Source organism: Pleurodeles waltl, chromosome 1_2 (genome assembly GCF_031143425.1).
Source record: "Pleurodeles waltl isolate 20211129_DDA chromosome 1_2, aPleWal1.hap1.20221129, whole genome shotgun sequence".
In the NCBI taxonomy this organism is placed as follows: Eukaryota; Metazoa; Chordata; class Amphibia; order Caudata; family Salamandridae; genus Pleurodeles; species Pleurodeles waltl.
The window spans coordinates 184,532,453-184,559,748 of NC_090437.1; the positions used below are offsets into that span (position 1 = coordinate 184,532,453).

Genomic DNA, 27,296 nt, shown 5'->3' on the forward strand with positions numbered 1-27,296 from the left:
AGACGGGCTTCTGTCTTTTCCTATCTGTGTGTTCTAGTGGATTCTTCTCTGACTTGGTCTCCTTTGATTTTTGCAAAGGGGCATACTTTCACCAAAAGCACTGTTTCCATGTCTAATTTTGCTTCTAGTTTGGTCCGTAAGCATGTTAAACCCATGGTTGATACCAATAGATTGAAGTGTGTTTCTGTGGCTGCTCATCGTAGCGAACTCTGGGGGCATAGCAATGTGTTGTCACGGTTTCGGGCGGGTCTGATCAGGTCTTTGGTTGGGACACCCCTTGAGGTCACTGAATATCCGAAGAGGTAGTACACTGGGGCAGAGGAGCAGCTAAAGGCATACACGGAAAGGACAGCTATGGATAGGCACAGGAAACAGGAAAGTAAAAGCAGAGCAACCCTTGTGTGAACAAACAGGAAATGGATTACCAGTGGACACACACGCTGGGGTTGTACACAGAGTAAGGCGCAGAATCTCCCACAGTGACGGGGAATCTCAATGCCTCTGTGCAGTTTGCTCTTACAGATAGTCACCCTGCCAGCCCCATAGAAAGGAGGCAGCAGAAGTGATTCTGTCTCTGGACCCTAGAGCACAAACAAGGATAGTACTTACATACACAGGACACGCTCTTGTGAGTCCAGCTGGAAACACAGTGGCGATTCCTGAGAAAACAGCAATAGCACACTGTCACTGTTAGGCACGAAATACAACGTATAACACTGGACAAGGATGGGGGCTGGAATTGCCTCCTGGAAACCAGGAGCCAACCCCAGTACACAGGAGGACACGTATACACTGGTGAAGACTGATAGAACACTTACCAGACACAAAGAACCAAGAAGAAACAGAAACAGAAGGGAACAAACAAAGAGGCAGAGGCAAGAACTAGGAACAGGCTCAGGCTGAAGCAAAGGCGGGTCTAGGACTTGAAAACAGGGTGCAAACTTCTGGCTGGGACAGACAGAGACAGGACTGGGAAACTGAGAACAGGCTCTGGCTGGAACAGGCAAGGACAGGACTGGAATACAGGGAGTAGGAAATGAGCAGTAAACAGGACTGGTAAACAGAGAGAAGGTTCAGGCTGAAACAAGGCAGGAGCAGGGCAGAGAAACAGGGAGCAGGCTTTGGAAGAAACAAACAGGTACAAGGCTGAGAAGTAGGGAGCAGACTCTGGCTGGAACAACCAGGAACAGGGCAGAGAAACAGGAAACAGGATCAAGCTGGAACAGAACAGGAACAAAACTGGAACACCATCCGACAAGGGGTCTGTAACACAAAGGAATTGAAGTCCGATGCACGACGGGGAGCTTGAGGAAATGGCTGCTTATAAGCAGTTCCAAGCTGGGCTGTACAGGAGAGGTTTCAGGTGTGTGTGGTTTCGGACACTTGCAAGTCCTGGAGGAGAGGATCCAGTGAAAAGGAGCAACTGGACTTCTCCCATTGAAAACAATGGGAAACAGAATCCGGGTTTTCCTGACTACCAAGCTGTGCATTATGGGATTTGCAGTCCCAAGAAGCAAATGTAGTCCTACACAAGTGTACCATGGAGAAAAGAGAAACAAACAGGAGTCAGCAAGGGGCTCTAGATAGGTGTTCAAGGTGATTCCCAGGCTTCTGACAGCCCCCTTACAGCGCCCCCTGGAAATGGGACGACCGAGTCGTAACATGTGTCTTCTCTGCACGTTCTTGAAAATAAGTTTCTGAGCAAGCTCCGCTCCCTTCCTAAGAGCACATCCACGTTTGTTATCCATGAGGAAATATAGATTGATTATTTATTTATTTATTTTAAAGGATTTGTTGATGCTGTGGCCCCTGCTTTTGGGGTCTCGGTGTGGGTATGCCCAACCAAACAGTTTAACCAGTTGTTACTGAAAGATTGTTTGGCTCTTTACAGAACCACAAGTATTCTTTGGAACAGCTATGAAAAGGATTGATTCATCAAGCTGGGTCACCCAGATTCTTTTGCTCATCCAGAGTCCCTAGTACCTAGTCCTTGACTTGAAGAGCTTTTGTGGCCTGGGGAGACAGGGAGATGGTATTGTTAGTTAAAGATAAGCTGACTATTCACAGGTGTCGAATTACAAGAAATATCTACTTGTCCATGGGACTGTTTGCTTCTTAAATCTACTTGTCCTGTAAAAAAATCTACTTGTCCTTTTGGTGCCATGTAGTGTGGCGACAAATTATGGCAGCAATCTCATTATGTAAGAGCTCTGACAATAGCCTCTCTGACAATGCCGGGGCTACTACTATAGTAGGGCTTACATACTTGCAATTTCAATCCCTACTATAGAAGTTTCCTTGTTCTGCCACCATTCCACAGATTTACATACTGGAGGTGGAGTAAGCAGTAAGCAATAGTTCCAGGGCTGGAATGCCTTTCAGCCTACAAACCTACTAAGTTGCATGTTTTAAGGATTTTTCACCAGCTCTTCTTTAATCTTTTCCGATAATGGGAAAGACTGGAAATTTACTCCAGACAATGGCAAAAGTAGAAGTTCTTCGAGGGTTGGGAAAAAAGTGGTTGGAGGGAAAGTGAACTTGAAAGTGCTCAATAGATTTTTCACATGAGCAAATATACACATGCATATTTGCTCATGCTAAAATACAGTTCACAAATATTTTATAGGAATACTATTTCCTGGTCTACTTCTGTAAGTGCTTGTGAATTCATGAAAGCGACTAATTCAAAGACGTATACCATGGGTGCGCTTTTGTGACTTTCTTTAAGAATTGGGTCACTAATTAGGTCTGGCGTTAACAAAGACATTTTGTTTTCATTAAACTTCTATCTCTCTCTTTAACGGCTGGCTTTACTGTGTGTGATCCCAATTAGCTCTTCCACAAGGAGCATATTGGCACACAAATTCCTTTTGTTCAGTGCCAGGAACTACTGTGGCAATCAGTGGCATAAGTAAAGTGGATGTCGAACAGGGGCCACACACCTGAAAAGAAGGATGTCTGCAGGGGCGATGGTATGTCCTCTGACCACCCGGAACACCTCTCGGCACTTCCTGGTGGACACAGAAACCCCGGCAGGTGTCCCAAAAGGAAAGGGGGAGTGAAAGAGACAAAACACTGCCACGTCTTGCCGGTCCAGCCAGGTACCCTGTATCTTCGGGGAGGGGGGGCAGTTCGTTGTTGACAGTAGAGTTAATGCACTCAACTTCCTTGAAACTGAATCTTGCTTTCTGATATGGGCACAGGAGTGGTAGAAGAACACCGGGATGCTCCAACACTTTTCTTGGATAATAATAACTGTTGGCACAATTACTAACACTGCATTACCAAAAACCCAAACTGAGTACCATAACAAAAAGTACTGCGACACTAGGGCTGGCTTCACAGAGATTCACTGTTGCACACTACAATTAGAACTGTGGTTGCACTTACCATGCACAAGAAAGACAAACAAGGGCATTAATTATATCGCGTATAACTTTCCTGCATGCATAGGGTTAAACTAAAAGGAACAAAAACAATCCAAGAAATACAAATGTCCACTCTGGGTTTTAACAGGGTGGCACAGTTTGATTTGGTTTCACTGTGTGTGAAAAACCTTTCAAAAGCAAATTCCTCAAACCTGAAACACAGGCATGAATGACAAAATTTAAATCCAAGAGTTATGCTATTAGAGAAAGTAAAGTCACGTAAATGCTCTTAAAGTTGCACTGTCACTTTTTGTGGTACTTGAGCTCAAGCAGATTTCCTGTAGCACATTTAGGCAAGTAACTACAATAATAATGTAGAATGTTCAGAAATGCATTTGTCTCTTCAAGATAAGCACTCTGCCAAAATACAAGGTTTGAATTACACTAGCCGTTCTAGGAAACGCTGTGCTCAAAGAACAAACTCCCTAGAGAATACTAGTCACTTAGCTACAGTCTTTTCCGGAGTGCTGGAGGAATGCCTGGTGTCAGCTGGTACAGGAACGAAGAAAAGAATTGCCTCAAAAGTCCTGAATACGAGGCTGACCGCAGGGGCTGGACTGCCAAATCAGATGCTGAGTTCAGGAAGCAAAACAAAGCCAAGCAGGGAGGCATGCTCCACTCTATTTATTGCCAATCAGGAAAGCAGGTGAGTTTCCACATGTGGATGAGTCACCACACCCAATTAGAAGCACATGTCTACACCTGCTCACATTAGCAAACAAGAATTGGTAAAACAAGCATTGATAAAACCAATTGTGTAACACAGCACATTATGTTTACTTAGAAACATGAAGGTTTAACCAAGAACAGAGATATGATTTAACCCTAATCCCTGGGGATGCTGACAGATAACGCAGGAGGCACCTTGGGGATTCCTGACACTGGTGCCCCCCCTGCAAAGAAAATATAGGGGCCCCCTATCCAGACTCACCCAGGGCAGGTGCTGTGCTGAAGGGGAACCCTGGAGGGGGCTGGGAAGCCTTTGTTGGACCACTGGTGGCAATGTGTGCTCTTAGAGATCAAAAACCTTTTTTTGTTTTTGCCATTGTTTGGTACAATGGTGAGGGCCTGCCAGGTCCCACAACAATAAAGTGTTACAAAAGCCATGTCAAAACAAGACACCATTGACAAAACCAAAAGACTCACAAAAAAAAGTTGCATCTGTTGGCTTTGTCAGTGCTTGTTTATTTTCATGCTTCCCATAATCTTGTTGAAAATGGTTACACTGATTTTCCATTAGGAATATTTTTGGGAAATACTAGCATGCATCAACACATATTACTAAATGACGTTTCAAAGAAATAGCACCTAAAATTTCATAGCAAACCATTTTTTTTTTCCGACTTGCATTTTTTTCTGAACATTTTATTTAAAAAACAAAGAATCATCACTCTTGCTTTCAAGCTTCTGCAAACATTTGTATCTAATCCAAGAGCATTCTGGGAGCATTATAGGTAGCCTCATATTGTTAAACTTTTTACACATGTGTACACTTTTTGTAATTTTTTTTTTTTTACTGGAACCACAGTCAGTGAAGTGTTACCTTAAAACGTTTATTTACAGCGCTCATCCCAATAATGAAAGCTTTCAATTAATGAACCATAAATACAAGTTTGAACAGCATTAACATATGGACACACATTACCTCAACTTCAGACAGTTCCCCTCTGTGTAAATTGGCAGGCAAAGGGTTTGTGCTGCAGGGGGTCGGGCCTACTTGTCCCAAGGACAAAACAAACATGAAAACTTGTTGCCCTTGACCCCAAACAATATGTCCCAGGCATCGGGCGATAGGAATTCCGCACCCCTGCTATTAGAGCATATTTACAATTACACAGTGCATTTTAATCAAAACTCGTCTTTTGTTCAAAATGCCTGATTACCACCTGTTTCTTTTAACTCATTTCAGATTAAATTTAATGCATCAGTACTTGCAATTTCATGTGGAAGCTCTTATGGTGCTACGTCTATTCCTTGTAGTTTCAATAGCTGCTCGGCTCAGGACACCCTGGACTTTACTGTGTTCTGCACTTTTTACTAAACTTTGAAAAAGCGTTACATTGTTCCTTTGTTTGCTGCTAAACAGTTTGTGCAAGTTCAACCTGCTCTGTTTTATTTAATGTTGTTGCCTGTTTTTTTTTTTTTTTACCCAGAACCCCTTGCAACACATTTTCCTCACATTTCTTGATGGAAAGTTCTGGATTCTGCGGGTAGCCACAAACTACCTTCCACCCGGAATTCCCCAAGTCTCCTGATAAAAATGGTTCCTCACTTATATGGGTAGGCCTAGTGACAGGAAAAGCACAAAACAGGACATGGACACATCAAATTTTTCCACTGAAAACAGGCCCCCTTTTTCCCCAATGTGGGTAGCTCTAGATTTTGGACCTTATCTCAGCTGGCATCTAGGGAAACTTAGCAAACTTGTTCATTTTTTTTTTTAAAGATAGACACCCAGGGATATCCAAGATGGGGTGCCTTGCGTGGCTCTCGCCAGGTTTTTTTGTTTATCCGGAATCCCTTGCAAACTTCAAACTTTGACTAAAAAAAAAAAAAAAACATTTTCCTCACATTTCTGTGATGGAAAGTTCTGGAATCTGTGGGTGGCCACAAACTTCCTTCCACGAGGCATTGCCCCAAGTCTCCCAATAAAATTGGTAATTGGTACCTCACTTGTGTGGCTAGACCTAGTGCCCTTGACAGGAAATGGCCTAAGACATAGCATGGATATATCTTATTTTTCCATTCAAAACTGACCCTTTACTTCCAGTGTGGTTAGCTGTAGATTTTGGACTCTAGCTCAGTCGGCACCTCTGGAATCATAATAAACCTTCACATTGTTGAAAACTAGGCACCTAGGAGTATCCAGAGTGGGGTGTCTTATGTAGCTCTTTACCCAGGATCCTTGCAAACATCAAACATTTCTGTGATGAAAAGTTCTGGAATCTGTGGGGAGCCACAAACTTCTGTCCACCATTCATTCCCCCAAGTCTTCTGATAAAAATGGTACCTCACTTGTGTGATTGGCCTAGTGCCTGAAACTGAAACTGATCAAACCAAGGTCAGTGGTAGTTCCCTGGTGACTGCAGTGGGCCCTAGGCCCAGCCACACAAGTTGGGCTTAGTTTTTAGTGGCACAAGTGGGGCAATGCAGAGTTGTAGGAATTTAGTGGATTCCGGAAGTTTCCATCACAGAAATGGAAGAAAAATGCATGATTTCCGGCAGAGCATTGAGGGTAAGAAAACCTTGTGGTATCCTCACAAGGCACACCGCCCTGGACTCCTCTGCTTGTCTCATTTTGAAAAATGTTTGTGGTTCGTAGGTTTGCATGGGTGTAGTCACAGTATGGGACCAAATACAGCACTTGGGGCCATATGTACGAACACTTTTTCCCATAGACACAGAATGGGGAAAAACCTTTGCTACATCTGGCCCCTACTGCTATTGCTTATTTCTCAACATAGCGATTTAGTGCCTTTCATGTAATTTTCTGTTGGCCCATCCACACAAGTGGGGTACTGTTCTCATCAGTAAATGTTTAGTAACTTAAGGTAGTAGGAAACCTGTGGCCCCCCTCAGATTTCAGGTCTTGCTGTCCCAGAAATGTGTGTTTCTTACCTAAGTTTGACATTGACAAGGGCTTCTCGTTAAAATGACCTGGTGAGAGACACACAAGTCATGCATTCCTGAGCTCCCCTGGTTGTCTAGTTTTCCAAAATGTACAGGTTTGGCTAGGTGCTAACTGAGCTAGGGCCCAAAATCCACAGCTATCCACATTACAAAAAAAAAGAAAAGACTGAGGGGTCTTACTAAGGACCATATTTACATTTATCTGACAAAGAAGACTCAGTCACCATGGCAGAGGATTTAATGTCTGCCATGCTAAGACTACTCCAGCCACCAAATTTAGAAATGACCGCCAATCTAGTGGTCACTTAAAAAAACATTGACAGAAGTCATCAAAATGGCGGCTGCTGTCAGTGCCTTTTTTGTGGTTGACGCACTACTCCATCAACATTACATAGCTGTCTTTTGAAAAAATCTAAAAAACAGAATCCCGAATTTGGATTTTCTTTACAAATAAAATACCCTCCACCCCCACCATGGGAGTTGACTTCAATAGCAAGCGAGGCATTAGATGGTTATCTCTGCCCTTTACCACCATGGTTTTCCAGGCACATATAAAGTAGGTGGGCAGACATAGAGTCCAGCTGTAGATGGTTGCCCTTACTCAGGCGGGACATGAGAGGAATGCAACCATGCCACAGATGGATTAGTCTTCCCTTGGTTACAACAATGCTTCATCCACATATATATTGGGCGGCCAGACTATTACCTTCACGGTAAGGATACACTGTGGCTATTGCAACGTAGTATTCTTACCAGTATAAATCTGGTACTTATTTTTTTTAAGTTAATCATCACTTCGACTGGTTGGTTTTAGCACCTCCAGAAATGCTTGCTTCAAAGCACAAATACTTCTCTAAGTATCTGAATATTGCAACCAAGAGTACTGAAGGTAAGCTATAAAGCCGTGCCAAGGCACTAATTGCTTTACGGTCCATTAATATGCCATTCACGTACCCCAAACAAGACTTTCATACCGCCGGACACAGGCCCAATCCAACAAATCAGTGCTCTCACATAAACCTACTGCCACTTTGCAAGGGCCCATTCATACGCCACAGGATGGAATCCCCATTCAAGACAAACTCTCGACCAGTCATCAACCATATTGCACACAAACACACCTCAAACAAACCTCTAAAAACACATGTGCCTAGACATGTTGCCAGTTGATGCATCCACAACCTTCACAAAAGAAAAAAACAGTTGAGTACATTTGTACCATCTGTCAAGTAATGGCCTCAATTCTGGACATTAACGAAAGGATGCCTAGTGAACCTTCACTAACAACTCCCATAACAGCCACATAAGGCTCAGGAAAACATGTCTTACATGAGTCTTTAGCACACTCACTGTGGTAAATCCAACTCCTTCCAGTTTGTGAATGCAAGTTGGGGGTGTCCAAGAATGCTTTCTGAGGCATACATTGCTCAAACTGAGGCATATCTACCTTGGAAACTAAGACAAACATGCTGGAGAACACTACCTAAGTTCCCTAAAGAGAATGTCATAAACTGTGAAGAACAGCAGTTTTTGACCCAGGATAGTCAGTGAGAACGTAGCACATATCACGTCCACTGTTATATGCAGTGCTGTGACTCTCTAATGCACGGTGTACAGTAAACTGAACATATACTAAGTTCTGACAGAGGATGAACATGGCATGTAGGACAAACATTTTACTTATACGTGTAGTGTTGGGTGCAGAGTTATCTGTAATATTATGATTATTTTGGTAAAAAGCACTGCAAAGGTATCCTGTCACCAATGAAAGAGTAGGCGGGGCTGATGCATGGAGTAACCTAGTTGAAGAGCCAAGTGCTCAGCTTTGTGCGGAATGCACTAGTTTTAGAGACAGCGCATGTGTAGAGGCAGATCATTCCGCTCTTTTGGAGCCAATTAGGAGAAGTCTATTATCCTTGTTCTGGTGCTGCCTGTGATGAGCAAAGGTGACTGGGAGGTTTCTGTAACCTGAGGCGGTATTGAGGTATGCTGGACCAATGCTGAATAAGACTTTGAATGTGTGTTTCAGGAGTTTGAAGAGAGCTGTGAATCAAGAGTCATTGAAGCAATCTCAGATTCCAGATGTGTGCCTGTTGAGATGCTTAGGGAGGAGTCTGTCTGCTGTATTGTGTTTGGTGTGGCGTCCTCTGCTTGGTTGAGTGAGGGAGTAATTCAATATCTGAGCGAGTGCTGCTTCAATGTGATTGAATCCTTTAGTGAAGATGCAGTGATGGCATGTGTGTCTGTACTACCTTTGCTATCTACCTTCTACCTATGCAATATCATTGTGAAAGCAAACCTAGTCTAAGCTTTTATTACCAGTTCATGTCACTGTCCTCATCAGAGTCCTGAATAAGCCTGTATACTTGCCAGTTGAACCTCTCCTAATGCCTTTCGTCATTAACTAGTTGAAGCTCAAGAAAACGTGTCTTTCATGTGCCTGTAGTGCACTCACTGTGTTAAATTCAACTCCTTCCAGTTTGTGGATGCAAATTGGGGTGTTTAAAAGCAAACATGCTGGGGAATACTGCAAACATGCTGGGGAATACTACTTAAGTTCCCTAAAGTAATAAGCCAAACAAATGTCTGTGGGGCTCATTCACCAACACTTCTATTTTTGCTTTGAAAGTGTGAAAATCAATTAGTAGCTTGTACCACATTCAATATTATTGAAAAAGGATTCAGGGCACAGTTTCTTGCATGATGATGATGATTTTCCGTGTCAGGACAAAGTTACGTGTCAAAATTAGTATGTATCAAAAGGTGTACTCAGACAGCACACCTTTGCATAGTGTCATGCCACCGCATCATCTGTAATTCCCAAATAATCTGTTTACCTCTAGAGGACCATCTCAAGTACCCAGAGGCCCATTTTACATTGTTGGCTTTGTCTAGGAGTACTCCTGAATGTGTAGCTATGACCACTTTCTCCGTACAATACAAAGGTGTACTTCTCCTGAATAATTTGTTTACCTCACCAGAACTGTCCGACTAACCAAGCGCCTGATATGCATTATAGACTCTGACTTGACGTCTTATTGCACATATTGCCTGCAGGATGCCTTATTGAAGGTTCCAAGATTCCTCAGTTTCTAGGCAACTTTAGGCAGACAACTTTTATCCTGATGAGAGCCGGAGACTAACTAAGGACAAATTTGTTGACACCTCCCCCTTCCGACCCTAAAGTTGCTTTCAAAACATGGACAGGATAGGACGTCCGCTTATGCTTTTTTGATATAAAATCATATACAAATTTGGAATCTGTTTGCTGTCCTTTTCTATGTTGTTGTATACATATTACTTCACTGTCTGAGCACTATGTTGTCTGCACTAATTTTTATACACACATATATTGTCCTGATGCTAAAATATGTGACAATCCTCATCAAGCATGAAACTTGTCCTGTATCCTTTTACAATAACACTGATTGTAAAATAAGTTACTAATTGAGTTTGCACACTTTCAAAGCATGTAAAAGTGCCTCTTTCATTGCAGAGAGCAGACTCTACAATGACAACATGCTCAAGCCTTATTCACTGTCTCAGGAATGCGATCAGCAAAGTGTCGAGGCTGCTGCTTTTGTAGCAATACGACTTTTCAGTGATGGTCAACTGAAAGACATGGGTCTTCCTTTGGTGGTCTGATGCTAAACAATATACGCATTGTATGTTACTATCTGGATCAAGTAGGTAAACAGTATATTATACCAAGTGCAAGTTTACTACTGGCATTGTATGGCTGAAGAACCTGGTCATTCTCATCCACTTCACCCACGTACTTGTTATGATCAGTTATACAGGTGGGCTTGTGAACTTTGGCCATCTGACCCAAAACTGTGACTGAGGAGGTGCTCTCATCATGAATTGTAGTGAGCATGTACACATCAGGCCTATCAGATAAAATGACTGAGCAGTTTGTTGAAATGCAAGGCAGTGCTTTGGGATTCTGGAGCTTCTTGCAAAAAAGCTCCTGTGGGATTCCTTTGCAGCAACAACGAACTGTACCGCATGCCACAGTGCCTTCTTTGTACAACTCCCTGAACTGCTCTACTCCTGTACAGAAATTGTCAACATGGAAGTTATAACCTTTGTGAATGAGTGAATGGACAAGCTCTCTTACAATCTTTCCTGTGGCTCCTAGCGTGGAAGGGCAACCTACAGGGTTTAGAGAATAGGTCGTCAAACTTACTTTTTGATGCCGAGACCCCCCTCTCACAAACTATTTAGGTGTAAGGTCACCCTTCTGAAAAACATGTCTAGAACCTAGTACGCCTCATCGTCGACAATCATATACATCCCCAATTCCCATAGCAAATCCTTTTCGCGGTGAGGAGATAATATTTAACAGTGTTTAGCAAACCAAAGGTCGGTGAGTGTGGGGGTGTGGACAAAGATGAGGCTAAAAATAAAGGTCCTAATTTATGAAGAATTGGATTAGGGTAGTGCCGCAAGTTCTTGCTAGACTGCCCTATGCCACTATAAAAGGACCGGAATGGACCGAATCTATGAAATACAGTGCATTCCTGTCCTTTCCCCCTGCACTGGCGCACAAATTGCTGCCTAATGCCTACGTAGGCTGGTTTGTTTTTGTGCAGGAAGGGAGACCTTCCTGCACAAAATCAATCCAGAGAGCCATTCTCCTCTTTCTATATATACACAATAGAATGCAACATACATGGTATGAGGAAAAAAACTAGGAGAAATTAAAAAATATCTCCTCATTATGCTTGTTCTGGGAAGGCATAAGGTTTTGGCTCGTCTCCAGTTTACGTGATTTTGTAAATCTGGGACAGTGTCAAAATCCCTGGATGATGCGTGGGAACACCCACCACAATGCCCATGGAACATCTCCTTGCTGCAAAGTAGGGCAACGCAGCTGCTTGTGCTGCTTTTCCTTACTTTCTATATCTGTGAGGCCACACAAAGCCAGGGAGGGTGGCTTTGCATTGCCTCATAGGTATGATTGAGAGACTTGTGCTGCCGGAACGTCAAAAAGTGATACTCCTGCTGCAGAAGCCTCTCATATATAAGCCCCAAAATATTCTGTAAGTTTTTTTTTTTTTCTTTTTTTTTAAAGTCTTTCACCGTCAGGTAGCCACATATAAAATAACAGCCAGCTTAAAGAAGGAAAAATAAATAATAGAAAGTTGTTACTCATTGGGAAATGCACTGTGGTGCGTTATGAAACCTCTCAACAGAATTAAATCTTGGTTAGTGCAGTGGAGAATAGTGACTTGTATATTTTCAGTGCCACGAGGTCACAGCCTGTGACAAAAAGTACTGTGAATATGTAAGGCTTTCTTTTATACTTGGATTACACACAGTACAAGATAGGCCACTACAAAAAGTTTTAAGATAAAACTGTGCTTCCAAAATATAGATTTAAGTAATACCAGAGCATATGCGATGCCATTTTTTTAATAGCTGTCCCTTCAACACCTCCAGGTGAAGTAAGCGCTATGTAAATACAATTAAAAGCACACACTACACAGCACAGTTTTTAACTCTTTGCACGACCACTCCAATAGAATAAATGTTTGTCATCCCAAAGCTTTGAATGATTTGATCATTTAAAGCCAGAACCGACTTCCAAGCTTCCTTTACAGTTGCAGATTACCCTTCACATTTTCAGATCATCTCGTAGCTCGCATTTGAATTTCATTCGGGAAGCAGGCGCCCTGGCATGAAGGCGTCTATAGCTGTCTGTGCAGCTTTGTTTCACTACAAAGGAGAATAAATCAAAGTTCAGGGGAGGCATTTTAACGATCGGACGAAGTGAGGCTGGGGGACTGCGTGCTCCCTTGCCTGGGACTCCGTGGACCCCCCCCATGGGTCGTGTCCCATAGGTTGAAGACCTCTGGTTTAGACTGGAGTCTTCCCTGTATACATTCTCAAGCTGTACACATAGCCAGTAGAGCTCTCACACACCATGTACAACTTGATGCCATTTTAAGCTCTTTTGCTTAAAATGCACTGCCTGAACAATAGTTGCCCTTTGTAAAGGATGAAGGACTCACCAGTGGCTATATTCTTTGCAGGAGGATAAATCTCTGGAAAGCTTGCAGACCAATGTTCCACTTTTGTGCCCTAGAATGAGGCCCTAGAGCCACTTCCATGCTCTCTCAGAAATTGTTTGACAAGCAGATTTCTTTGCTGCACAATTTGCTTATGGAAGTCAACATCCAAAAAGAGATGGGCATAGTCAATTGGCAAAAAACTGGTAATATTGACTTTACATCCAGCGTTGCCAGTGAAGGGTGGAATTTGGGGCTGAACTAAATTGGAGGTCTGCCAAGTGAGTACTCCGTCTGTGCTTGCTGCTGCATGTGCCTGCCCTCTGGGTTGTTCTAACCTCCTATGGTTGCTCTGCTGCACAGACTGTCCTTACCAAGGGACAGCACGACTACCATCATCATGTGTCTCAGAATCGCTAGAAGACCAGAAAGATGGAATTCAGCCTTCTGGAAAAACCACTTCCAGTGTCTGCTCCATTTCTTCTCCCTCTAATGCTGTCTTAGTATTTGCTGTCTCATTCTCTGATCCTGCCTCAGAGCTGCCTTTCATAACCCATGTTAGGGCTTGGGCAGCAGTCATCCGCTGACGACACCATCTCTGCTGACTGGCTAAAGCCTTCCTTCTAAAACTGTCCTACGTAGAAGGGAGAAGTATTATTCTAAATCAGTCGGTGGGTGGGTGCATCTGTGAGATGTGTGCAACAGTAAATAAAAAAAAAACGCTTATCTTTTCAATGAATCTGCAGGTTCGCCGAAGACACTTAAAAAAGACAGTGTTACTTCACCTTACCACGTACCCAATGCTACAGCATACTTTTGTCATGGCTTATGCAAAACTTTGTTGTGGGGGGACTGCTGGGCCACTGCCAGTATAACAATAATATTCCCGAAGCTACAAATCTTCCTTTGATCTCAAGAAGCACACACTCACATAATAGTCGGTGGAACTTTACGCTCAGGCATGCTCCTTCTGAAATTCATAGTGCTATCACTAGGGTCAATGGAATTCGGCAGGAAGTATGCAGGAGAGCACAAAATTATGCAACAGTAAATTATGCAGAATTAAAAGGCAAATTATACAGCATTATGTGGTGGGTTTTTGTAGTATGCCTTTGTTATTTTGTGATTTGCAACCATGGTAATAGTGTCAGGAGAAACATTTCACCTCATTTAGAACCAGTTTATCAGCCAGATGCAGAAATCAGCAACTGAAAGAACTAATAAACCTGTGCATAGACCCTTCCACCTCACCTTTGGGGCATGCTCTGTATATCTTTAAGTCTCCTGGTGAGCAGCTGTGTGGACTTCTGGTTCAAGGACTGACCTATAGTCTTCAATCTTGCAGTGTACTACTAGCACCCCGTCTGCATGGCAAGACCAGTCACCTGGTTCATATGTGATGATGCCATCGTCCCTGAGTAGTTTAAGAAAACTAGAGTACTGGTCAGAGACACTACTAACCATTAGTGTAGCTAGGTGTGGGGACCATGGTGTGCAGTTTAAAATGACTACAGCAGAATATTTTGGATCATTAAGTGTGTAAATGGTCTGATAGAGCAGTGTGTCCTGCCTGTGTCATGCTGAGGTACACACTGAGCAGCTTATTAAATTAAAGGCACTTCTTTTACAGTTTGCACATTGTTTGCAAGGTCTCCAAAAGGTTAGCTAGGATCCAAACTATGCTTTTTAGAGTGGGGACCTAAGTGTGCAGTATAAAATGACTGCAGAGGTATTTATTGGAACAAAAGTGTGTAAATGGTGTGATGGAGCAGTGTGGCATTTCTCTGTAATGCTGAGATGCAAATTGAACAACGTATTAGAATAAAGTCACTTCTGTTATCAGTTTACACATTGTTGGCAAGGTCTCCACAGAGTAGTCTGCAGCTTGTGAAGCTAAATCTTCAGAACAATAAAAATTGATTCACACCAGAGTAGAACAACTAACATGGTGTGAGGCTGCCCCAGAGAATTTAAGAATGCTACAATTGGCTTAGACTGTGAAATTCTCAAACAGTAGCAGGAGATGGGAGGCAACAGAAAAATATAAATCCACCAGAGTATAAATATGTTGGATTTAGAAAATTAGAGGTTAATTTTAGATTAAGTGAATAGACCATGAAATTTGATGTGTCTGCAAAGACCCAAGTAACAACAGCGACCCCAGTAACAACAGCTCTTTACAGAAAGATAGGTAATTGTTTTGTTGTAGATAGTTCTTACTTTCCACAGTATACAGGCATTGGAAAAGTGTCAGGTCTTGGTGTAATGTGGTAATGAATACATTGCAATCACAGTAAAGCCAGACAATTAACCAAAGGCAGACCTCCTTGGAGTCTTCATACTTGGAAAGTTGTTTCTAATGCCGTTGAATACAAGTGCTTGGAGAGGAGGTGGAAAGGTACACTTGCTAACATCCTGCGAGAGCTGAATATCCCACTGGGCTGAACCAGAGGTTAGTCAAAGAATGTTGGTGAATGAAAGCGGAAGACCCAAGCCCACCATATGCTTCTAGGTAGCAGACCTAAAACATTATTGGCTCATTTCATTCTGTTTGCCTAATTTTAGGTTCTCACCCACAAACACAGATTTTTTTGTGTTCCTTTAAGTTGTACACTTTTCACAAAGAAACCTTAAAACATAAGATTGTTGGGAACATCTAGACTTTGTTCACTTCCACTTGCTTTCATCATGGAATTTACACAACGCTCTCCTAGGCTCCTTCTACTTGGAATCAGTAAGGAATGTTAACTGCTTCTTACTCTTGTTCCCTCATTGCAGATACTTGGAATGTGTTGCCCAGGAAATGCCGAGTTCACTACTTTACTATTTATGTAGTAAGCAGTGCTTTACTTTTAGTTGTGACTTGTTAATTAAACTGACTTGTCTTTGCATTGTCTATACATGTCATATCAGCCCCTTTGGAGTGAGCTTTTTCATTTTTGTGCCCCATTTATTCAATTGGACTGAACAGAGCCAATTCCTACTACCCATTCAATTTAATACGGAACTTGGCCCAATTGAAATATTGGAAACGCAATAAGGGCTCGGATACCTCTACTTTCTAAACAACTCATGGTTTACTAATTAGTTTTGGAATATCCCACTTGATCAAATCTTCATACTTAGCTGTTGTTGTCATTCGATCATATGCTTGGAATATTGTAGTGCACACAGCATTTCTGCTGTTTTGCTAAGTGTAAAGAAATGGCTCCCTGTTGCAGTTACCCCCCACTTTTTGCCTCATACTGATGCTGACTTGACTGAGAAGTGTGCTGGGACCCTGCTAACCAGGCCCCAGCACCAGTGTTCTTTCACCTAAAATGTACCATTGTTTCCACAATTGGCACAACCCTGGCACCTAAGTAAGTCCCTTGTAACTGGTACCCTGGTACCAAGGGCCCTGATGCCAGGGAAGGTCTCTAAGGGCTGCAGCATGTCTTATGCCACCCTAGGGACCCCTCACTCAGCACAGACACACTGCTTGCCAGCTTGTGTGTGCTGGTGGGGAGAAAATGACTAAGTCGACATGGCACTCCCCTCAGGGTGCCATGCCAACCTCACACTGCCTGTGGCATAGGTAAGTCACCCCTCTAGCAGGCCTTACAGCCCTAAGGCAGGGTGCACTATACCACAGGTGAGGGCATAGGTGCATGAGCACTATGCCCCTACAGTGTATAAGCAAAACCTTAGACATTGTAAGTGCAGGGTAGCCATAAGAGTATATGGGCTGGGAGTCTGTCAAAAACGAACTCCACAGCTCCATAATGGCTACACTGAAAACTGGGAAGTTTGGTATCAAACTTCTCAGAATAATAAACCCACACTGATGCCAGTGTTGGATTTATTAATAAATGCACACAGAGGGCACTTAGAGATGCCCCCTGTATTTTACCCAATTGTTCAGTGCAGGACTGACTGGTCTGTGCCAGCCTGCTGCTAAGAGACGAGTTTCTGACCCCATGTGGTGAGGGCCTTTGTGCTCTCTGGGGACAGAAACAAAAGCCTGCTCTGGGTGGAGATGCTTCACACCTCCCCCCCTGCAGGAACTGTAACACCTAGCGGTGAGCCTCAAAGGCTCAAGCTTCGTGTTACAATGCCCCAGGGTACTCCAGCTAGTGGAGATGCCCGCCCCCTGGACACAGCCCCCACTTTTGGCGGCAAGTCCAGGAGAGATAATGAGAAAAACAAGGAGGAGTCACTGGCCAGTCAGGACAGCCCCTAAGGTGTCCTGAGCTGAGTGACTCTGACTTTTAGAAATCCTCCATCTTGTAGAAGGAGGATTCCCCCAATAGGGATAGGAATGTGACCCCCTCCCCTTGGGAGGAGGCACAAAGAGGGTGTACCCACCCTCAGGGCTAGTAGCCATTGGCTACTAACCCCCCAGACCTAAACACGCCCTTAAATTTAGTATTTAAGGGCTTCCCTGAACCTAAGAATTTAGATTCCTGCAACTTACCGAAGAAGAAGACTGCTGAGCTGAAAACCCCTGCAGAAGAAGAAAGAAGACACCAACTGCTTTGGCCCCAGTCCTACCGGCCTGTCTCCTGCCTTCTAAAGCAACCTGCTCCAGCGACGCTTTCTCCAGGACCAGCGACCTCTGAATCCTCAGAGGACTGCCCTGCTTCCAAGAGACCAAGAAACTCCCAAGAACAGCGGCCCTGTTCAACAAAGATTGCAACTTTGTATCCAGAGGAGCAGATTTAAAGACCCTTGCAATCCCCGCAAGAAGCATGAGACTTGCAACACTGCACCCGGCGACCCCAACTCGACTGGTGGAGAACCAACACCTCAGGGAGGACCCTCCGGAGACTCCGAGACTGTGAGTAACCAAAGTTGTCCCCCCTGAGCCCCCACAGCGACGCCTGCAGAGGGAATCCCCAGGCTCCCCCTGACCGCGACTGCCTGACTCTAAAATCCAGACGGCTGGAAAAGACCCTGCACCCGCAGCCCCCAGCACCTGAAGGATCGGAACTTCAGTGCAGGAGTGACCCCCAGGAGGCCCTTTCCCTTGTCCAGGTGGTGGCTACCCCGAGGAGCCCCCCCCTTGCCTGCCTGCATCGCTGAAGAGACCCCTTGGTCTCCCATTGATTTACATTGGAAACCCGACGCTTGTTTCTACACTGCACCCGGCCGCCCCAGTGCCGCTGAGGGTGTACTTTTTGTGTGAACTTGTGTCCCCCCCCAGTGCCCTACAAAACCCCCCTGGTCTGCCCTCTGAAGACACGGGTACTTACCTGCTGGCAGACTGGAACCGGGGCACCCCCTTCTCTCCATTGAAGCCTATGCGTTTTGGGCACCGCTTTGAACTCTGCACCTGACCGGCCCTGAGCTGCTGGTGTGATAACTTTGGGGTTGCTCTGAACCCCCAACGGTGGGCTACCTTGGACCCCCAATCTTAACCCCGTAGGTGGTTTACTTACCTGCAAAATCTAACAATACTTTAACTCCCCCAGGAACTGTGAAAATTGCACTGTCCAATTTTAAAACAGCTATTTGTGTTTTATGTGAAAAGTATATATGCTACTGTAATTATTCAAAGTTCCTAAAGTACTTACCTGCAATACCTTTCAAATGAGATATTACATGTAGAATTTTAACCTGTGGTTCTTAAAATAAACTAAGAAAAGATATTTTTCTATAACAAAACCTATTGGCTGGATTTGTCTCTGAGTGTGTGTTCCTCATTTATTGCCTGTGTGTATGTACAACAAATGCTTAACACTACTCCTTTGATAAGCCTACTGCTCGACCACACTACCACAAAATAGAGCATTAGTATTATCTCTTTTTGCCACTATCTTACCTCTAAGGGGTTCCATTGGACTCTGTGCATACTATTCCTTACTTTGAAATAGTGCATACAGAGCCAACTTCCTACACTAAGTTGCAGAGTTCAGTTACTTTGTCACGATACATCATGATGGCGATAAGTCAGGCTGTATGTCAGAATTGGTTATTTTTCCGATTGTCTCTTTCTGATTCCTATCTAAGATAATTTCGTTTTTTATTACTACATGGATTAATTTCCTGATTACCATTAGGTTTCCGTAGCAGTACTTTGCATTTCATCCCAATGTTCACTCCCATCGTGTTGTCATTTAACTGGGCTTGGTTTTTAAAAATTGGTGTTTTTGTTGTTTTGCTGCAACTGATGGTATATTTTTTAACGGTTTCATAGTCTGCCACTTACTGCTTCATAACGTGAGGTGGTTTGCGTTTTTTCTCCTTAAATATTAAATCCTGACCATGTTTGACAACATACATACTTACTTGCAGTTCATGCATAATTTATATATGATGTCAGTGTATCTCTGTCGCACTAGTGGAAAGGGCATTTTCGAAAATGTTAGGTCTTTCAAATTACAGACCCTGAGCTACATCTGACGTTAGCACTTTAAGAACAGGGGAGTATTCAAGCCTTTTGTCCTCTGAGCAAGTTGTTATTCTTGAGCCCCCTATCCACAGTAGGAGACTAGGTGTTTTTCATACTTCTGCCAACAGGATGTGGAATGTAGTTGATGCTTGAAAGCAAACCTCACCAACTGAGTGTTTCACTGTGACTATTCTGTGGCAGCCAATCGAGACACTTTCTATTTAACCCACCAGGGGCAGCTGGTGTTCAAGGGCTAAGGGGCTGCGCCCCTAGCCTTTTCTGGCCTCTCTAGTGAAGCATATATTTAATTACATGATGAAAGTAAAACATTTTCCGAGTGAAAGTTGTGCACTTTGAAAAGCCCCACTGCGCCTGCGTCAGTATGTGGCTGAAAGCTGCACAGTAGGGCTGACAGGGCTTGCCCACGCAAAACCCTTACGTTTTCTCAGAACGCATTGACGTCCCTGGCTTATCTCCTCCTCCACCAAAAGCCCTGATAGTAAACAGCCTGGAGCGTTTTTTGTTCAGCCCGGGTTTCTGAAAACTTCATGTCACTCCAATATTATTATCCACCCTTTCCTATTTGCTCAAATGGTGGGGTATGATCAGAAGGGTCTACGTACCAGAGGTCACATTTTATTAACAGAATGTGGCATTGTGCAAATAAAATCCCCTTTTCCTGCATTACAAGCATTCTGTTCAGAGAAATGGAATAAATACAATAAATAACTCCATTCAGGGCTCTCTGGGAGACAGGAGTGTGACCTGAAGACCTCAAGTCATAAATATGCCATAGACAACCCTGCACACAGGTAAGTTGGAGCTCTATCTTTTTTACAGACAATAAGAAAAAAATCTGTTCTCTCAGCTCTCCTCTCCTTTCACTGCCTCTGTAGGTGATTTCGTCTCTCAAAGGCAGTAATGGTTCCAGTAATTTATCATGGCTAGTTATGCTCGTTTCATTTCTTCTGCAGACTAATGACGTGATATGTCATATTAAACATGTAATCTGCAGCTCAAATAAACGTGTACCTTTTATCACTGAAACTGCTGGATACTGGATGGGTGAGGCAATGTGTGTTTGTTTGAATGTGTTTGCAGGGCTTGACTGAGTGGCTGAGAAAATGTGGGTGTCTGTGTATAAGAGTTGTGTGAATGGCAGTGGATTACAATGTGGATGAGTAAATAGGTAGGTGACCAAAGGCAGTGGGTGAGTAGGTGAATGGAAATACGTGGGTAGTGAGGCTCTCACAAGGTGCAATTCCGTCTTGTATTTGTGCCACACCACTGCTTTCAGTCACCAGCCACCACTGTAACCCACAGCTCTGCAGATTTAATGATGGGCGGCAAAAACAAACGAATAGGTCATGCCGCTATGTCTTAGCTAAGATATCGGATAGACATGTTTCCTTTAGTTTTAGTAAAACAGTAGTCTGTTGCGTTGCAAGTGCAATTTATTATCATGCAAGCCTCATCCTATTACTTTAAACTCCAAATTAACACTTCTGGATTCTTCCCTCATCTATCTCTCCATTACTCTAGTCAATCCAACCAACAAACTCACATGTCCTCTGCTCAAATGAACTCATAATAATATCAATACTATACTAATTCCTCTTGGGTTCCGGAGTAGTGTGCTACTCTTCTAAAAACGCTTCAATGCCTCGTCAGGGGTAGTAAGTGCCATATAAATATTATTATTATTATTTTATATATATATATATATATATATATATATATATATATATATATATTATTTTTTTTACAAATAAAACATTCTCTTCTAGTTCGGCTGTTATTTTTGCTCATTTTCTGTGCATCTCATTTTGGGTCACAATGACGTTTTATATTAATATGATGTGCAGAAAGAGTGTTCTGTGGTAGTGGTTTCTACTGATGCAACATGGTGAAATGCATAGATAGTTAAGAGGGGCTAATGGAATAAGTATTTTGTCCATGCAACATTTTCACAACAGTGGTTATTGTGCTCATTGGCCTAATGCAATGGCTCCAACTGCCTAAATCAAGAGCCAGATATTGGCAGTACAACACAAGTTGCATAAATGTGGTGAAGACATCCACAGACAGTCCTAAAGTCTTTTTCAAGATTGTGAAGCTCCTCAGTCCAGGGCTGAAGTCAAGTGATGCTTTGTTTCTGACAGCAACATGAGGCTCTAACTCTAACCATTTTCACGTGAGTTATGTGTCCCTCCTTGCATCTTGAATTCGTGACATGAATCTGGTTATGGATAGGTTGGTTGTGAGCTGTTTCTTAATGATTCATAGTCCTCAAACTGTTGTTAGAAGATTGTTTGGTTCATTTTTGGGGGGAGGACGTTATCCCTTCATGGACTGTGTATTTTTCACCTTTCGTTGGGATGATAGGATTGTTCCTTTGCTCATTGTTTGCGAAACTTTCAGAATAGAAACTTCTGTTACCATTTCATTCTCTGACGTATTTGATAGTTCCCCCCGTGGGCCATTTCAAGTTATGTTCTTGATGATGCTTTGGGATTTACCTGTTTGCTTTGGTCTTAAGGTCTCATAGTGGCCGTGTCATTCATAGGCACTCTGATTTAGATAACTTTAAACGATGTAATAAAGTTCACCTCATCCCCAGGTTGTGTTTACTCCATTGTCTCCCAGCTTACTTTCTGTGCCTGAAATATGACAAGTTTGTTAGTTAACTAGTTTACTGTCTTTCTGAGATGTAAGCTTGACATGCAGATTGAGAAGGAGCTTTAAGGAGAACCTCTATCTGAAGCTGGACTATTTAACATTTTGATGTAGATGGCGTATGTTTAATGACGTTTTGATTCTTAAAGGTCATGGGAGATGCCTGACAGTGCTGAGAAGCAAGCCAAGCACCACAGCCTAGTCTGGACCACCTGTTCCCTCTTACCACTGAACAACCATAATAATGGGGAGGAGGCGCCACAAGGTTAGGAGCTGAAAAAGTAGCCACAGCCAAGGTTAAGGAAGAGAGATGGTTTAGGACTGAAGAAAAGTACAATATCTAATTCACTCCACCAGACAAGGAGATGGAAGCAACCTGCTAGGGTGTGTGAGAAGAATTTGAAGGTTCTGACTAACCCCATCAAATCAGTAGAGGAACGTGAAACAAAACCAAGCTTGATGTCTATGGTGAGAGGAGAGCTAGGCGTACAGGTAGGACACAAATTAAAACTGTATATATGTTTGTAGATTATCTTGTCACGGACAGTAGTAAATTTGTTGTTTGGGAGAGCACGAGGTTTGGCAATGACAGGCAGAGCTGGTGATCATCTATACAAATAATGTGAAAAATAGTCTTTGTTTACTGATGCCAGAAGAGAAGCCAAGTTGGCTGCCTAAAGTCTTGCATAGCTAGAGACGCCAGAGCAGGGAAATGTGATCGGAGCTCATTTGAGAGTCTACTTGCTCCACCAGAGGCACTGCCACAGTATTTACGTAATGTCAGTGAAAATAAATGTGGCCTAATACCGTGTTATTAGGTCGAGCGCACAAGTATTGTGGGCTTTTAACCACGCCCACCTCACACCCATCACTTTAACTCGTTCATGGGCTTGCTTTAAAAAATCACTTGATGTCATTAGTAATTGCTTTACGTTTGTCCCACCTTGAGGCTGTTTTTTTCATTTCTTCAGACTGCCCCTTTTATATGGATTATTGCACGATTGCCGATAAACCAGCGTGGGAGAACTATTTCTTTTGTTTCTTAGCTTCGTGCTGCCTGGCATCCATGGTGCTTTCAGTGCAAATAGGCACACTAGCGTGAACTTGATGAACAGTATTAAAGCACTTGTCATATTGTTCACAGTTACATAATCAGAGTCATTTCTTGTGGCTCTCCCCTTAAAACACTTGAAATTGGTAAATGCTTTACTAAAACAGAAATCCTCAAAGCAAAAGCGGTTCTCCTGGCACAGCGGGAAAACCAATACTACAATATTCACTGCACTTTGGAAACTCCTCCCATAATGCTTTGCAAATATTATTTTTCAAAATATATTTGTGCTCATAACTCGATCTGTTGTGGTCCTAGGACAATGGGACCACTCCCAAAACATTCACAACATGCTCTTTCTGTCTACATCATCTTTGGGTCCCCACACTAGGTTAGTGGGGACCTCAAAATAATAACCTGTTTAACCTTTCTCATGGCTGGAACTTTTGTTTTACAGCTGATAGTAGGTTGTGTTTTAAGGGCTTTATTTGTAATATCATTGCTATATGCCTGTTAGCCCTGAATATGTGTAATGTACTATGCCCTCTAGGGGCTAAATATATGGTTGCACGTCATTACTTTCTGCCATTTTATGTGTGGTTATGCCCTCTAGGGGCTGACTATACAGTTACATGACCATGTTTCTTGCAGATGCTATTTTTATTGTGGTGTCCCCTAGGGGCTGTGTCAAGCATTACAGTCATATCAGCTTATTAAATTGTTTGTGGCACGGAAACGTGTCCCATAATGCTTTGCATGGCATTACTTTTACAAAACATTTTTGCTTGTATCTCAGCCTGTGGTGGTCCTGGGACAATGGGACCGCCCTCTAAACATTGACCACAATGTGCTCTTTCATTCTTTAATATCTGGGCCTCCACACTATATTAGTGGGGACTACAAAACAATATCCCGTACCACCATTCATTATCTTTTCAAGCTTTCTTATGGCTAGAATTTTTGTTTTACAGCTGAGAGCAATAATGTTTTATTTGTAATATTGTAATAGTTCTGCTAGCCTTGAAAATGTGTAATACACTATGTCCTTTAGAGGCTAAATGTATAGTTATACTGCATTACTTTATCCCATTCTTTTTTGGGGGACTACAGAGTAATAACTCCTCCCACCATTCACTGTCTTTTAAACTTTCTCATGGCTTCAACTTTTCTTTTACAGCTGGGACAAATTTTGTTTTAAAGGCCTTGTTTGTAATATCACTGCAGTAGGCCTGCTAGCCCTAAACATGCCCTCTAGGTACTAAGTGTATGGTTATACTGCATTACTTTTTCCTGTATTCCTTTTCGTGTGGTTATCCCCTCTTGTGGCAAAAAATATGGTTACTTGACCATGTTTCTCACAAATGATATTTTTGTTATGGTTTACTCTAGGAGCTGTTTAGAGCATTACAGCCTAATGCCAAAAGTTTATTTCTGACAAAGGTTTATGTGATAATTGTATATGTTTTAATAATCTCACTTTATTACAATTATGACCATAATTCAGGCCAACTTTACATCCTTATTACACTATGACTGTTTAAACACTCTTGATATGTTTGGGTGACCCTTCTAGTTTATTTCTCTTGTTACTCCTCCAAGGCTGTCTTGTGTCTGTTTTGGGGAATTGTGTTAGCCAGCCAGCAACTTTGGTGGTGGAAGTGGCATTCTATTGGAATTAGCATGGCAGTTTTAAATTAGGATGCTAAATTGCACCATTTTCAATATTGTTCTGCAGATAGAGAAAGGAGGTAAATGGAAGTGCTTTAGTTATATGCAGGGCCACTCAAATTATATGGCAGGAAAAGATGAAATTATGAGGCAGGGTTGACCAATTTTATGTGGCAAGAAATGTCCAGTTAGGAATTTACAATGCCAATAGCTCTAATTAAAGCAAATGCAAGACCTATTGCATTGCAAATGCTTGTTTAAAACAACTGTCCTAATGAACACACATTTAATCATTTCACAGTGCAAAGGTCAAATTCCAGTGCATGACCACAGTAGACCAAATTGTGCTAGAGAAAATCACTGTTCAATGTTTAACAGACAGCATATTTATTGATTTCCACATGGAAACCACTCTCTAATTGTCTGTAGACCTTTTCAATGTGATTTTACCTTTACTGCATACATTTAAACCTTTGCCTTCTAGTTTTGGTTAAATATCCTTTTTTTTTAAACAGACAAGCATAAACGTGCATATGTTTGCACAGACTATTTACTAACATTATTGAGGAAGGAGAGTGGTGACGTGTCGCACCGTGAGTGGAGTACTAATATAAAACCCCCATGAATGTAATTTTCTAAAAGAAACGGAGATTAAATAAAATAGAAAAAACAACAAGTGGTGGACGGAATGCTGATCACCCCCAGTCACAGATCTGGGTTTAATCCATCGTTCTTTTGCTCACCATGCCACCCCAGTTTGGACCCAGCCATATGCAAATCAGTCTTGACCCTGTTCCTCATGGGAACAGTCCAGCCCGAACTGCCAAGCCAGGTCCTCACTGGACCGGAAACAAGCATCCTGGGACCGGTTTCGGGGTTTCACCCCTCATCAGCCAGGCTAGCTTGAATCCAGTGGCATGGGAAGCACGGGGCCCACGTCTGGGCATACCCTTCCCACTTAGGGCGACAAAGCAAAAACAACAAGTGATGGACGGAATGCTGAACATTGTCAAACACTCACCCCCAGTCACAGATCTGGGTTTAATCCATCGTTCTTTTGATCACCATGCCACCCCAGTTTGGACCCAGCCATATGCAAATCAGTCTTGACCCTGTTCCTCATGGGAACAGTCCAGCCCGAACTGCCAAGCCAGGTCCTCACTGGACCGGAAACAAGCATCCTGGGACCGGTTTCGGGGTTTCACCCCTCATCAGCCAGGCTAGCTTGAATCCAGTGGCATGGGAAGCACGGGACCCACGTCTGGGCATACCCTTCCCACTTAGGGCGACAAAGCAAAAACAACAAGTGATGGACGGAATGCTGAACATTGTCAAACACTCACCCCCAGTCACAGATCTGGGTTTAATCCATCGTTCTTTTGCTCACCATGCCACCCCAGTTTGGACCCAGCCATATGCAAATCAGTCTTGACCCTGTTCCTCATGGGAACAGTCCAGCCCGAACTGCCAAGCCAGGTCCTCACTGGACCGGAAACAAGCATCCTGGGACCGGTTTCGGGGTTTCACCCCTCATCAGCCAGGCTAGCTTGAATCCAGAGGCATGGGAAGCACGGGACCCACGTCTGGGCATACCCTTCCCACTTAGGGCGACAAAGCAAAAACAAGTGATGGACGGAATGCTGAACATTGTCAAACACTCACCCCCAGTCACAGATCTGGGTTTAATCCATCGTTCTTTTGCTCACCATGCCACCCCAGTTTGGACCCAGCCATATGCAAATCAGTCTTGACCCTGTTCCTCATGGGAACAGTCCAGCCCGAACTGCCAAGCCAGGTCCTCACTGGACTGGAAACAAGCATCCTGGGACCGGTTTCGGGGTTTCACCCCTCATCAGCCAGGCTAGCTTGAATCCAGTGGCATGGGAAGCACGGGACCCACGTCTGGGCATACCCTTCCCACTTAGGGCGACAAAGCAAAAACAATAAATGACAAGTGATGGACGGAATGCTGAACATTGTCAAACACTCACCCCCAGTCACAGATCTTGGTTTAATCCATCGTTCTTTTGCTCATGCCACTGGATTCAAGCTAGTCAGTGTCTCAGTAGTGGGTCGTGGGGAAGGATCCCTGAGTGCAAGTCATTGCCTCCTCTGTAGTGTATGGCAGACACCATTAATGGGCCTTGTGTCACCCCTCTTAGTCACTGTTCCCTTTTTCTTTCTGCGCCCAGTGTGGGCCTGTGAATCACCGTGCATCAAATGGGTGGCCTCTGGGTTCAAGGCCTACCGCTGAGCGCTCCCAGTTGGCTCTTTTGCACTGCTCCGTGAGGTCTCCAGCAGTGACTTGGCCCTCAAGCCTAAGCATTGGTAGAAGCAGCTCTCCTCCAGAAGCCTCTCGCCGCCGCCTCTGAAAAGTCACAGGGGAATAGAGTGGTGCCAGAGGGGAGCTCCCTCCCTGAATCTATCGCCTTCTGTGCTCTTTCTGTGTGTCCGCA

The 27,296-nt window shown here is 43.3% G+C and overlaps 1 protein-coding gene across 3 annotated transcripts in view; it reads left to right on the top strand.

The window, feature by feature from the left end:
- ZBTB5 (zinc finger and BTB domain containing 5) overlaps positions 1–27,296 on the top strand; it is a 79,446-nt gene that overhangs the window by 10,432 nt on the left and 41,718 nt on the right. The window contains exon 2 of one of the 3 annotated variants that reach the window (XM_069237547.1): positions 22,271–22,613. The exons of the other annotated variants lie outside the window; for them this stretch is intronic. The gene's annotated coding sequence lies outside the window, so the exon portion shown is untranslated. The remainder of the gene's footprint in view (positions 1–22,270; positions 22,614–27,296) is intronic. 3 annotated transcript variants of the gene reach the window in all.